We start from the raw sequence: 13,768 nt of genomic DNA on the forward strand, positions 1-13,768 counted from the left end.
TGCGATAGTGCATGATAAACCCTGATCCATTGTAATACTGCTCATTCCTTTTATCACATCTTTCTGATTATTTTTGTTGATCTGTTCCCTCTTCTATACTCTTCTAATAGTGACACATGTTAATTGCTTTATAGTTTTCTCTGTTCGATACTTCCATGATGTCATTTGATTTTTTCCTGTCCCCCCCCCCCCGACTACCTTGTTTTCTTGTAGTAGGACTTTAACTGTTATTAATTCGTCTGCACAGTAATGTATCCTATTTACTTCTGTTTTATATATATATATATATATATATGGACAGTCCTAATTACTGTGCTCATTTGTTTTATCAAACTTCTAACTTTTTGGGTTTTATTGACCTTCTGCAGTCTATTTATTTCATTGATCTTAATATGTCTATCCATCTCTATTAAATCAAGCAACTCTTCTCTTAGATCATTTTCTTCTAAACTGAGGGCACATTCTTTGTTCACCATTTCCTGTGGGCATTCTGTACAAAGTTCCAGAGCTTCTTCCTTTGCCACGTTCCTTTCAATTGCACCCTGTGTCATCCGTTGCTCTTTCATATGGGAAGTCACTGGCCTATCACTTCACGACTTTGACTGTGTCATAGTTGCCACATTTTCCTGTTCTTTCCCTTGCTGTATAGCTCCAACAGAACCTTTGTACTGGTTTCCTATGTGTCAACTGATTAGATGCTTCCTGCTCCACTGGTTTCTCCTTAATTTGGGTGTCCATTGCTCTAGCCTGTTGTATTATCCGAGTTAAATTTTCTATACTAATCCCTTCACTTTGCAGGTAATCCATAGCTTCAGTTTCTATTTCTTTAACTTCTCCATTACTAATCCTCTTTTCTATTTTTCCTCTTTGTTTTCTTATTTTTTGTATTGTAAAATTTTCTATATCCAGATGTATTTACCTGTATTTCTGTTAAAATGTCTTTGGTGCTGCTCTTTTTGCATTGATTAGTTTTACTTTCTCGATTGTATAAATATTACACCATATTAAATCTGTTATAATTTCCCATGTCCATATTGCTTTGTCAGATGTCTCCTGCTCCTCTTATTTCTCCTTACTTTGGGGACTAGTTGTTGCATTATGCTGTGATATGACCTGTGTTAGAATTTCTTCATTAATTCCATCACTTCACAAATATTCCATAACTTCACCTTCTGTTTTTTAACTTCTACTTGACTAATCTTCTGTTCTGCATTCCCTCTTTGTGATCTTATTTTTTTATTGCAAAATTTTCCATATTTGGAAGCCTTTGCCTATATTTCTATTTGAATATCTTTGGGGCTGCCTTTTTTGTGTTGCTTAATTTGGCTTTCTCCTTTGCATAAATGTTACACCATATCAGACCTCTCTTTCTTTCCCATGTCCATATGTCTTATATTCTTCAAACATTTCCAAATTTTGTTCTTTAAATTTTCACACTTCTTCGGGTGCTTCTTTTTTCCAAACAGAAAATTGTTGGCCCTCTGGTACCAGAGATGTTAGTAAGGCTCGGATAGCTGATGATGCAGACATGTATACCTTCCTCTCTCTCTCGATACATGCATACATATACCATTCCTGTGCTAGTGGCCAGGTCCGTTTGCATATGTGTTAGTTGTCAGACATCTCATTTATTCTTTTATACTATATTATATAAGCCATTCTTCCATTACGTTTTCTGATAACCAGCTTTATCTTTTGCAGGTTCATGGGAATATCTGAGCCTATCCTGTTAGAGATTCACTGCATTTCTTTGAAGTCCACTTCAAAAAGGGGGTTGGGAGGGTGGCTTAATGGCTAAGGTGTTTGTCTTACAAACACAAGGTGCAGGGTTTGAGTCTCACAAGGGATAATTAGCTAGGCTTAAAATGGCTCACAAGGGCAGTTAGCTTGGTACTAAACTATGAACAAGCCACTGTTTTATTACAAAATGCAAATAGTTACTCATCACTTACATACTCTGCATGTACACCTATGGGCAGTTTGGAAGATCATCAGTCAATGCACTGCATGCCATTGGTATGTGAGAGGAAACGAGTGCACCTGGAGACCCCCCCCCCACACCCCAGACGTGGGGAGGGCATGCAGACACTGCACAGATGCACCCCAGCAAAGAACTGAGCTGGAGAAGCTCTTGTTATGCATCGCTGATGCTATGTATTGTACATTGTATTACATTATGTTATAATATAACCCTTTTAAGTATAAAGAAAGTCACATATCTGCAAGTATTAAATTTGGGTGTTTTTTCACTTGCGTATTACAATGCTCTTCACACTGACTAGTTGCTTCAGAACCAAGCACTACTGTTTATCAGAATTGCACCACATTATGTTGTTTCTTGCTTTGCCACCCAACACAGGGTTGGAAGTTCAGCTACCCCTATCCAGTTTTGAGTTGAGCTGCTATAGTTCCCTAACTCAGACAATATAAGTACATGGATTCCCAGGTACATATAAGTAATTGGAAGTGTTGTATCCAGTGAGGCAAGTAAACTTCATTTTTTATCAAGGTACCTCTGGCATTATTTTTTTACCCTTTTGTACCATTTGCTTATCTGTTCTTACATTTTTTCATATAGTCAGTAAGTAATGTTTATTGCAAAAGACTCCAGAATTAATTAGCAGCTGTATTTCTTTTTCCTTCAAGCATTCCACTTTAGCTCCATTTGTGAGTTGGTTACACTATTTCCAGAACTTATAGTAGCTCACCTTGTAATCTATCCAGGCTTTATCCCTACCGTGGTCATATCTCCTGAGTTCACTGAACAAGATTGGTGCTTGGTGTGCCTTGACTTGAAGATTTGCGGGATCTTTGAAAAGAATTGGGGTATCCTGACAACAATAAATGAACTGGAGGAGATGATAGATAATAAGCCTAATTTCTCTTTTAAAAACAAAAAATCATTAAAGAGGCAATTATGTTATCAAGCAAGTTTTAATAAGAATAATAAAATAGTATCTCAAAGAATTTGGGACTTTTCCATGCAGAAAGTGCATGGTATGTAACTAAGTATATAGTAAATCAACTTTTCAACATCAGACCCTCAGATTTGAAATAAATATAGATTTCTATGCTGATTGTAGGACTAGATACCTGGTATACTTTAGTTTCTGAACAATTTGTCATGCCTTTTATATTGGTAAAACCAATGGGTTATTTAAAGAACGTATACAGGAACATCTGAGGAATATCACCAATATGAAAGAAACTAGTGCTCAGGCAAAGCATGTGCAGGCTGCAGGTCCATTACATGTTTTTAATTTTATGGCACTAGAGGTTGTGCAACCGAATATTCGAGGTGGGGACATGAGCAACATTGTAGAAGAAGTGGAACAGAAATGGATTATGTTGTTGAAGGCAGATAGTTATCCAGGGCTAAATAGTGCAGTGTCACTTAAACCTTTCCTAAAAGCAAGACCCCTTAAGCATTGACACAATGTATATTTTTATTAGTGCATTATTAGTTATTACATATTGTTGGTTGTATAGGACTGATTTCATATGCTGTTGTTTTAACTAATTTTTTTGCATATATTTATCCATGATGTCATCAATGAGAAGTTGTATGATTGGACATGGTATGGTTTAAATTTAGAGAGTTTATGTGTTAGAGTCTGAGGAAGCGATTTGTTATTTATCGCGAAAGCGCTTACTTTATCCATTAAACTTTTATCATTTTGATATCAGCCGTGGTCAGTTCGTTTTATTCTTTTTATGATAAATATATCGTCCAGGTACCTCACATAGAGGTACCAGGAGTCCTTGAAGGCACTGCTAAAAATGTAGTTTTTCTCCCATTTTACCAACACCATGTTAGCATAAAGGGCACTAAGGCTACTAATGCTCAATTTTTATTCAACACCCACCTAGAACCATCAGAAAAAGAAATGACAATAACGTCCTGTTTAAACATGTAAGTGAATGCCCAGAGCATTGTTTTAAATTTGTGGTGTTAGTTCAGCTTGATGTGAACTTCAGGGGGATGTCCCTGGGGGTTAGTCTTAGAGAAAAAAAGAGTTATGGCAATTGCGTGTTAATGCACACAACCCTCCCCAGGACTTAATGGGACTCTATCCATCACTTGCTTACTGAAATTAAAAGCTTACCAACATTAGAAGTTTTTAAAATAAATTAGTATGCATTTATTTGTAATATTCTTAAATGTTTTTTTTATTTGGTACTGTTATGAAAATTGCTGTATTTTTAATATATTTTTCCTTTTGTACTATTAATGCTTTTATTGTATTTTAGTTACATTGTTGTTTTAAAATTTTTGACACAAAAGTGTCATGTGATTTCAAAAGTTTTTAAATAGCAGTGTATCCCTTCCTTTCTGTTATCTGAAGAAGTCTAATAATTACTTATGAAAGCGCTTCTGTACTTCTAAATAAATGTGGTGCAGTTTGTAGTTGTCACGGATTGTTCATGCCTTTTGTTCTTTTTCTGGTTTGTGTTTCTTTTGCCTGCTAGATTACAGGTAACATCTGTAAACAAAGCTTATGTTTTGCTTTTGTCGAGAATTATGAAACATGATGTGGAAAATTGTTAGGGTAAAATATTCTGTATAGCTAGTTTTCATAATGGTTGGCTGTTTTCTTTAGTACATTTGTTGTGCATTTATTTAAACTATGAATAGTGCATAGGCCACCCTTTTAATGCAGACATGGATATTATGATTATCATTGTGTTTGTGTGTTGTGGTCCCCTTTTATAGTTGCACTCTCAGAAGGGACAGTAAGGTGGTGGTTAACTTGGGAAATTGGTTATTTGGTTGATGTAAAAATATGCAGGCTGTGATATTGATCAAAAAAGACTGTAAACAAAAAAGCCTGAAAAGGGTTCCTTCCATTTCCTTTGAAAGAGAAAGAACCTCATTGTCAGTTATATTAAGTACAGGATGTATACTCCTCATTGGGGCTGTCTAGGGGCATAGCAGTCTTCTAGAAGAACACTTTATCCCATTTTTGCTTTGTGTCATATTTTCCAGCTCTGTAACAATTTATTCATTTTTATATGGACCAAGTAACCTAGATCCTGTTAACCGTGCTATAAAATATTTTTAGCTGTGTTTTTGTTTTTTTTATGCACTTTGTCCCCACAGTCTGTCACTCATCAGCTTCCCTCCTTACCAACTGACCCATTTGTTCACCATCACCTAGTTGAGAGTCGTGGGAGGGGACATAATGGTCCAAGGTTTTTTCTTTCATCCTAACTCCAAGTACACGTGCTAGCTAAGTTGCAGAAGGGGGCTGTACAGTGGACTGACTGAGCTGAGTGTCCATCACTTCCCCAAGGGATGTTGCCAAAAGCAGCGCCGCCCCCTTCCCTGAAGTACAGAAATAGTTTCTGATGTCTTGACCATGGAGATTGCACTTCCCTGTGTGATTCCCAAGAGCTCACAACACTCCCCATCTCTAGGGAGAATGGGTCATGCCCCTTCATTCCTTCCCCTCTTGCCTGGGTATTCCACTGCAAGGGCTGCTAATTGAACCCTGCCCACCTGAGTCACTATAGCAAGTGCTCCTTCCCTCTGCACCATAGAGCCTGGCATGTTTTAGTTGTATTTGAACATAGTGAGCTTTTCTTGTATTATAGCATATTCCTAGCTTTGTAACTACGTATAGATATTAGTTGTCAGGCAAATGCCAGATTTTTTTCATTATTTGTGTATGATTTGTGTATAACCCATTACACTGAAGGCAACTTGTACAGAGGTAGATATTTCAGTTTGAGTATCCCCGTGATTGAAAGATAGTATCATGGATAGAGGGGAGCAGACTCTTCCCCCTTCTGCATGATAGTCCAGTCTGGGAATTTAAGTATGGAAATAGCAGGGGCTGTGGGGGATGCTGCCCCCCCCCCAATTTCCACCTTTCGGTTTGAAAGCTCAGAGGTCTTGGTGTTGGTCTTTCGACAATCTGGCTTTCAGAAAATTTGAGAGAGATCACAAGTTTTCACAACTAGAACATGGTGAGCTTGTAAAATTACGGATGATAGTCTTGTTTTTACACATTATTGGAGGACAGTGTGAAATGCTGGTGCATAATATTCTGTATTTACTTAATGTATCATTATGTTGTAATACCTGAGTAATACACAGTGCGAGATGCTGTACAAGTAAACATTGGGAATTCATTACAGCTTCCTGCATAGAGCACTTGGTGTGTGCTTGCAGTACATTTTCTTAGTTTTTTGCAATATCTGGCAACCCACATTGAACAATTAACATGAGAACAGAGAAGGTCTCTGAATTCCATAGACATTTTGTTGTGTATATTCCTTGTTATGATACATTCTAGTCTTTTTTTTTGTTTAAACCAATCCTTATCTACTTTGTGACATTCTGCTCTGTTAGTAGATGTTCCCTTAACATCATGATCCACTGCATCTTGTTCTTGGATGTTTCCAGTAATAACTGTAGTAGTTAATGCTTGACTGAAGGTCACACTCTCCTTGAAAAACACTCTCTTTTCTATGTTTGCATAATATTTGCAACACATATATCTTTTAATATATCTCTTAACCCTTGTCCAAATTGGCACTGCTCATCTTGGCTTTTCAGGTCTGATATAATTCAGCATCCTTTCTTTTCTCATTTGATTCCTGTTGTCAGAATCATAGCTGGTTCAACCAGCACCCTGGGACGGTACTATGAACCAGCAACTTGCTCCCTCAGCACTTCACTTTAACAAGCCAGTTGCTGATCAGCTTATTACAGTTAGATCTACACCCTGTGCCCCACCTCTAGCTCTTCTATGAAAGAGCAAAAAAAAAAAAGACGTTCCTTCCACAGGCACACCAGCTAGGTGGCCAGATGCACCCCCCCCCCTCACGTGCCCCAACCATCTGGGTCCCATTTCTTTGCCCCGCCCCAAACCCTCCTTTAATATATTTTATTCAAAATAAATGTCTTATTTTAAGTTGTTGCAAACTGCTGTACGTGTAACATACAGTTGCTACAGTTTGCACCATGCCTGCACAGATCACTATGGTGGTGCTCATATTTTAGTTTATATAAAAAAAATAATTTTTAAACTCTAGCAGACTTATTGCTACAATGAAGCTACAGTTTAGACCACATACAGGGCACCATGGCTCTCAGGTTTGACTTCAAATGTAATACCAGCTTGTAAAAGCCGGTATTGCATTAGAGTGGTTAAGATTGGCTGAAGCTGCCACCCCCAACACTTTGCATCTGGGGAAGTTGTCCCTCCCACCCTGCCCTAACTATTCTACTGCCTCTTATGAAACCTGAAAGCTTTTTATATTTATCAAAGTTTTTGGATTCAAATGCTTCTGCTAAATCTCTGTTATCTCTTATCAGATTACATACCTGATGCTAATTATCTGTGCAACAGTATAGTGTCTGATCTCATGGCATTTTGGGCTGACACAATGTTGTGGCAGGTAACAGTGTTGCTGCTGTTGGCTCTCAGGTTCATTTACCGGATGGAGAGCTTTCTGTGTGCCATCTGCGTACCCCACTATCTGGTCTAGCAGCTCATTTTCCCCTTCCTTGTTGAGGTGTGGTAGTGCAACAGATTAGACTGCTACTCTCACCCAAGGGCAATCAACCCAACATAGGCTGCTCCCCCCCCCTCCCCCCCAACTGTCATCTTCAGAACCTGAGCTGTTAAACAAACTTAGGGCTTTTCATTTCAGGGCTGCATCTCCTTTCCCATACTGACAAACTGGATAAAACATTTCTTGACTTGTTTTACAAGGTTTACAGCAACAAGGGCATAATTACTACCAAGTCTGTTTTATGTTTCAGGCATTCTAACTTTAAGTCAACATGCCAATTAAACTTAATCAAGGTGTTGGTTTTGTCTCGGTTTTCCCTGAACACGTGCTTCAGTATGTCTTTCTAACATCCCTGGCATAGCTTGAACTTAACTTTATACAGTATTTAACTATGACAGACATGAATTAATTAATTCAGCTTTGCATTACAAAAAGCCAGTTGTCAGTTCATTATTTGAATGGTATACTCCAAACTTCAGCTTCAGTCAGCCATCTACTTGTCTTCAGGTAGTAGTAGTATATAAACAGCATTCCTATCTCTCTGAGAATCTGTAGTAAAGCTTCCATTTTAAAAGGTCTTCCTTAAGCAGTGGTATATTGACTGATCCTGTAAGTGCAGCCAGCAGCCCTATTTCTTAAATTTTCACAGCAGTGGCCTTTTCCCATTGTACATGTATCTGTTTTATTTGTTAACCAAATATGTGAGCTGTTCCTGGGACACATTTGTGGATCAATGCTAGAACGTCGAATCACCAAAACATCAACTTTCATAACTCTCCCAAATGAGCGAAATGACACAATATCAAAGTGTTACAAGAGTGAAGTTAAAAATATTAACAACACACATTTTTACAGGGGGCAAACCCTCCTGCACCTCTGCATCCCCTGCTACTTATATATGCAACCCCCAAGATAGCACTACAGCTGAGAATTGGCAAAATGTCAGTCCCAACTGTACCACGATCTCACACAAGCACCCACTTGCACTGTGTGATATTTTTAGTTTCAATTGCAGTGCACTTCAGTATTGTGCCGTTTTGCTCATTTGGGATCAGTGTTATAATCATTGACGTTTTGGTCATTCAAGCTCCTAAGGTAGATCCCTTTTTTGTTTCAAAGTCACAGAAAGACCTCAGTTTTTTTCAGTAATGGTAAGCAATTTATAGGCTGCAACTAAGGTTCATTCTAATTTTGCATTTTAATTAGTTCATGAATATTCCAAGAGACTATCCTACCAGGAGTCACCCCATGCTTTTACTTCGTTTTTATTATTATTATTATTATTATTATCATCTATGTTTTTTTTTCAATCTTGTTTTATGACCTTGTTGTTTTGTGTAAGTATATATTTTCCAAGAATTAAAGTTTTTTTTTTTTTTTCAAAAGATGATCTGATGAATTCCAGGTTATAGGGAAAAGCGCTTATCATGGCTAAATAAAACTGATTTTTTTTCATTGACCCAGACTACTAAATTTTTTATTTTGTAAAACTTCTGAACTTTCAGGCTACTGTTAACACTGACTGAATGATCGAATTTTAAGTGATTGCTGTGCTTTTACAGCAGACAAAGAAGTACAAATTGCTGGCTACTCTCACTCTGGAGTCAGGTATTCTCCTGGCATCCCTATTTTTTTCCAACATCTTTATTAAATTCCACATATGACAAAGGCAATCGTACATTTATATAAATGAAAAGCATACAAAATGATATCACTTTGGTTGCAAACAGTTTACATCACAGACACCATCGAAACAACTGTAGTTGCAAACATTATAAATCACTTATAAATCTTCTAGCCATTGTCAGTTAAGCGTTATATGGCTCTTTCAAATCCTGCCTCTTAAACCTTGTTCTTGCTCTGCATATACTCTTCCCACAATTCCCATTTTTTATGTTTAGTTTGCTCCTTCCCTTTTCTAAAGATCCCAATTCCAGTTGTTTCTAGTAATTGCTTTTTTGGCTGCCACCATAATTAGAGACAGCAAGGCTTTACTATGTCTAGACAATTCCAGTTCTGTAGCATAACTCAAAAGAAAATCATCTTCCCAGTCAGTCCAATACACCCACCCAGCATCTCTGACAGAGCGGCCTGCAGGAAATCCCAAAAATCTGCCAGCTCATCACACCTCTAAAAAATATGTTCCCAGCTACCTCTTTCTTGCCCGTCACACCTCCAGAATTTAATATCCACCTGAGGAAAAAATGTTTGGAGTCTACTTGGGGTATAAAAATACCTATGTAAACATTTCCAAGTAAAGATCCTAAATCTTCTAGACTTTGTTGCATATTTGGGAGATATACATATATCCCCCATTGTCTCTTTGAGAATTGCTTATCCAATCTCTCTTTCTAATCCTTTCTAAGCTCTTCTGATTTATTCTTGTAGTTATGCAGTATTTTATATGCTTTACTAATTATTCCTTTTTTTAATGGCAGATTCTGTTCTAGATTCTGGTAAAAACTCTAACAGTGCTGGTCTTTCATTTAGGAGCCCCCTATTTATTTCCCTTTGCCTATACTCTATCAATCCTTGATAAGGAGGATAATCTCTAACCTGCAATCCAAATACATTTTTGGCCTCTTCCCATTCCGTTACCTTTCCCTTTCTAGTTATTTGGTCCCAATACCTTGGATTCCTTTGCCAATTTTCTCCAATAAATTCCAGTCCCCTCTTGTCTATTATTTGTATCCCTGACCACAGTCAACCTCATCGGCAAAATCTTTCTCCATTCTGGTGCTGGTTTGGTTCTTAGAATACTCCTTGCTATTTTATGAGTATAATACTCTGTATGATTTTGGTTGTTCTCCTTAAGAGTCTGCATCCAAAATCCCATTCTGTCCTTATTTCTTGAGCTTCCTGCCTGCAGCATCATCATCATCCCTTTCCAGCTTGAATTATAGTTTTCTGCTTGCGCTATGTACAAGAGCCTTAACTGTGGTGCTCTAAAATACCCCCTCAAATTAGGTAATCCTAGTCCACCTTGTTCTATTGGTAGAATCAGCTTATCCTACTTGACCCTTGCTGTCTTCCCTTCCCAGATAAAATCCTTCAACTCTTTTTTAATTGCTATCCACAGTTTCTCCTCTGGTTGATAAAAGTATGCCTGACCTGTGTATAAGACTAAAGGGCTTCTGGCATCCCTATTATTGTTTTTGTAACTTTTCTTCCTGTAACTGAAATTTTGGATGTACACAGGGATCCTAGTTGAGTGGTGGATGTACCAGAACCAGTGATTTTTTTTCTTTTGGTTAAGATATTATTTTATCAAGTAAAATATTTTGCAATTTGCTCATGTTTTTTTAACTTATTAAAATATTGGTGCTCTAATTTTGTGAAGATTTAAGGGAACTTGTTAAAATGTGGCTTGCTGTGAATGCCATTGCCTTTTGATCAGAATTGTACAGACTTGTACTATACTGAGATATCCATAAAGTAATATCTACTTGTATAATTCCTGTACATGTTAGAGAACCTTGGTGCTCATGACTGTAGTTGTATTAAAACTGGGTTATCCTTCCTCCATAAGGAGTCAAGGTGTTACTTCAACTGTCACCATTTCTCTCTCTCTCCTGATTCAATACTACTTTCCTACCTTCTTTGGCAGTCATGCTTGACTGTTGCAGGTCTTCTGTCACACAATCCATCTATCTCTTTGCTGAATGCTCTCATTTTCTCTTGCCTTCTTCATGTCTGTCCCAAATTTTCTTCACCAGATTTTTCTACTGCTTTCCTGGACATGTGCCTGAACCACCATAATCTGTTCTGTTTACCTTCTCTTCAATTTGAGCTATTTGGGCTTCTGCTCTGAAGTCCTGATTTCATCTGTCCCACAGTGTGCATCCTACTACCCATCTCAGGTACTTTTGTCTCCCTCACTTCTAGCTTCCTCAACTGCTCTCCTTCACTTCTATGGTTTCTGTACCATGCAGTACTACTGGTCTCACCACCATCCTGTCACTTCTATGGTTTCTGTACCATGTAGTAATACTGGTCGCACCACCATCCTGTCACTTCTATGGTTTCTGTACCATGCACTAGTTCTGGTCACACCACTGTCCTGTACACCTTAGTTTTCAGTTTCTTTGTCATTCTTCTTTCATGCATTCTGTGCTAGTTGGATCCTGTCCCTCCGATTCTAGCTTTGAACTTCTCATTCAGACTTCCCTTCTCCATAAGCACAAGAAACATGTACTTGCAGCTGCTAACTTGTTCCACTGTTTCCCCTTCAAATCAATTTTAAGCTTTTCTGATTTTAAGCATTTCCTGTCATGAGCACTATATTGTTTGTTTTCAATTTCATCCCCTTTTTCCTCAGTTTTGAATTCCATGCCCCCTATCATTTGCTGAGAATCTGGTTGTAATGCCATATAGTATGCATATATCAGGTGTGTTGTTCTGTCCCCTCCAACCTGTTTGTTAATGTAGCCCATCACCATGAACAGTAGTGGGCTAAGAGCTGAACCCTGATGCACACCCTCTGTGTGAAGTCTGTACACTGTTTGTACTTGCGTTATGGGGTCCTTGTACATAGCTTGCACTAATTCTACCAATATTTCTAAATCTACCAATATTTCCTTGACTTCAGACCGTCGCAGGACTGCCCAAATCAGCTTTCTTGGGACCTTATCATATGTTTTATTCAAATCTAGAAATGCTCATTCACATGCGTGTCTTCTAACTACCTATCTCACTGTAATCAATGGACCAATTGTGTTGCATCCTGATAGAATCTAAACTGCTCACCTCCCATTTTGCTTTCTACTACTCACCTTATTCGTTTATATATCACTTTGTCTGCATACACTGGCAGTAGAATGGTTATTCTTCAGCTATCTGAGCTACTCCTTTTTTCCATATTGCTATGAGTACCCTTAGGAGCCATTTCTTCCCGAGCTCACCCAACATCTTGATCATATCTGTACTGACCTCATCTGAGCCTGCTGATTTCCCTGACTACATTTTCCTTAGTGCTGGTCTTACTTCTAAGGTGCGCTTTTCTTCCTCTTTCAGTGTAGGTTGGGTCTGGGGCATTTCATCTTCTGTGGGGTTTTCTTCATTCGGAAGTTGCTGTAAGTGTTCCTTCCTTCTGCCTTTGATGTCCTGTGAACTGGTGAGCATCTCTTATGAAGGGTATTTGACAAATTGTGTTCTTTATCTTTCTGTCTTTGCTTCGCAACCTAATAAGAGTTTCTTTTTGCCATCTGCTGTGTCACTTTCCAGAAGCTGGTAGAATCCCTCTGTTGCCACGTTCTTTGTTATTGTGACTGTTCTCTTAGCCTTTTTGTTAGCCAGCCATTATTCTATCCTAGTCTGGCCTGTCTTTATATCTCCCACTTCTTCCTGTACTCCCTTTTTCTTTTGATAATTCCTGGATTCTGACACCATCTTTGCTTGTGTACCTTATTTCCATACCTGGCTAATCCATGTATCTGTTCTGTAGTCTTCATACATGCTGTTTTGAGACTATGCTGTTCTTCTACAACTCCACCTATTTCCTCTTCTTTCTGAGGTGCTAGAACCCTGAGTGTCTCTTTGAATTATTGTGCTTTCACTCCAGTCATCTTACTGTCTCAGTTGACCTGGATTTGTCTGACCACTGCTTGCAGCTGATTGTGGCTATCAGTGCTTTATACTGTTGGATAACTGTTTCATTGGAGGCTTTGCAATCTCTTGATTCATCATAGCATTGTAGTCATCAGATACTGTGATAGATATTAGCACTCTTCAGAGGCACTTTAAATAATATATAGAATTACAGTTCTGTCCGTACAACTGTAATATAATTCTGTACAAATAGATTGGAGTTCCCAGATAGCAATGTAGGTGCACATGAATACTCAAGCAGAGTTTATTCAAAATCTTAACTGATGTCAATAATACATTTTGCACTGGGTAAATGGTAAATGACAGTTGTAAAAAGTGTGTCTGTGCTCTTAATGCAGTATTTCCTTGAAGCTTTTTTTCAATTCTCTGTCTGTAAAAGCTATGCCGGGTAGGGCTGACTGAATTAGCTCAGCGAGATAAATATTATAAACAAATATTTTATTTTGATAAACTGTAGATTGACTTTTTTGCGAGTGAGCATAAGCTTAGTCAGCTAGGCAATCACATGATAAAAAAAAACATAAATACCATCTGGAAAATGTAATCTGTGAGACTGACCAATTTATGCTACTAACAGTGGTACTTTAGAGGCAAATGTGCTTTATAAGTAAAACTGAAAAAATCGTGATATGCAGAC

General features: G+C 38.0%; 1 protein-coding gene across 4 annotated transcripts in view; it reads left to right on the plus strand.

Annotated features, from left to right (window-relative positions):
- ATP11C (ATPase phospholipid transporting 11C) overlaps nt 1-13,768 on the plus strand; it is a 1,720,948-nt gene that overhangs the window by 327,700 nt on the left and 1,379,480 nt on the right. The gene's annotated exons all lie outside the window — the stretch shown is intronic.

This window comes from Protopterus annectens, chromosome 15.part0 (assembly GCF_019279795.1).
Source record: "Protopterus annectens isolate FY-2018-M chromosome 15.part0, PAN1.0, whole genome shotgun sequence".
NCBI lineage: Eukaryota > Metazoa > Chordata > Ceratodontiformes > Protopteridae > Protopterus > Protopterus annectens.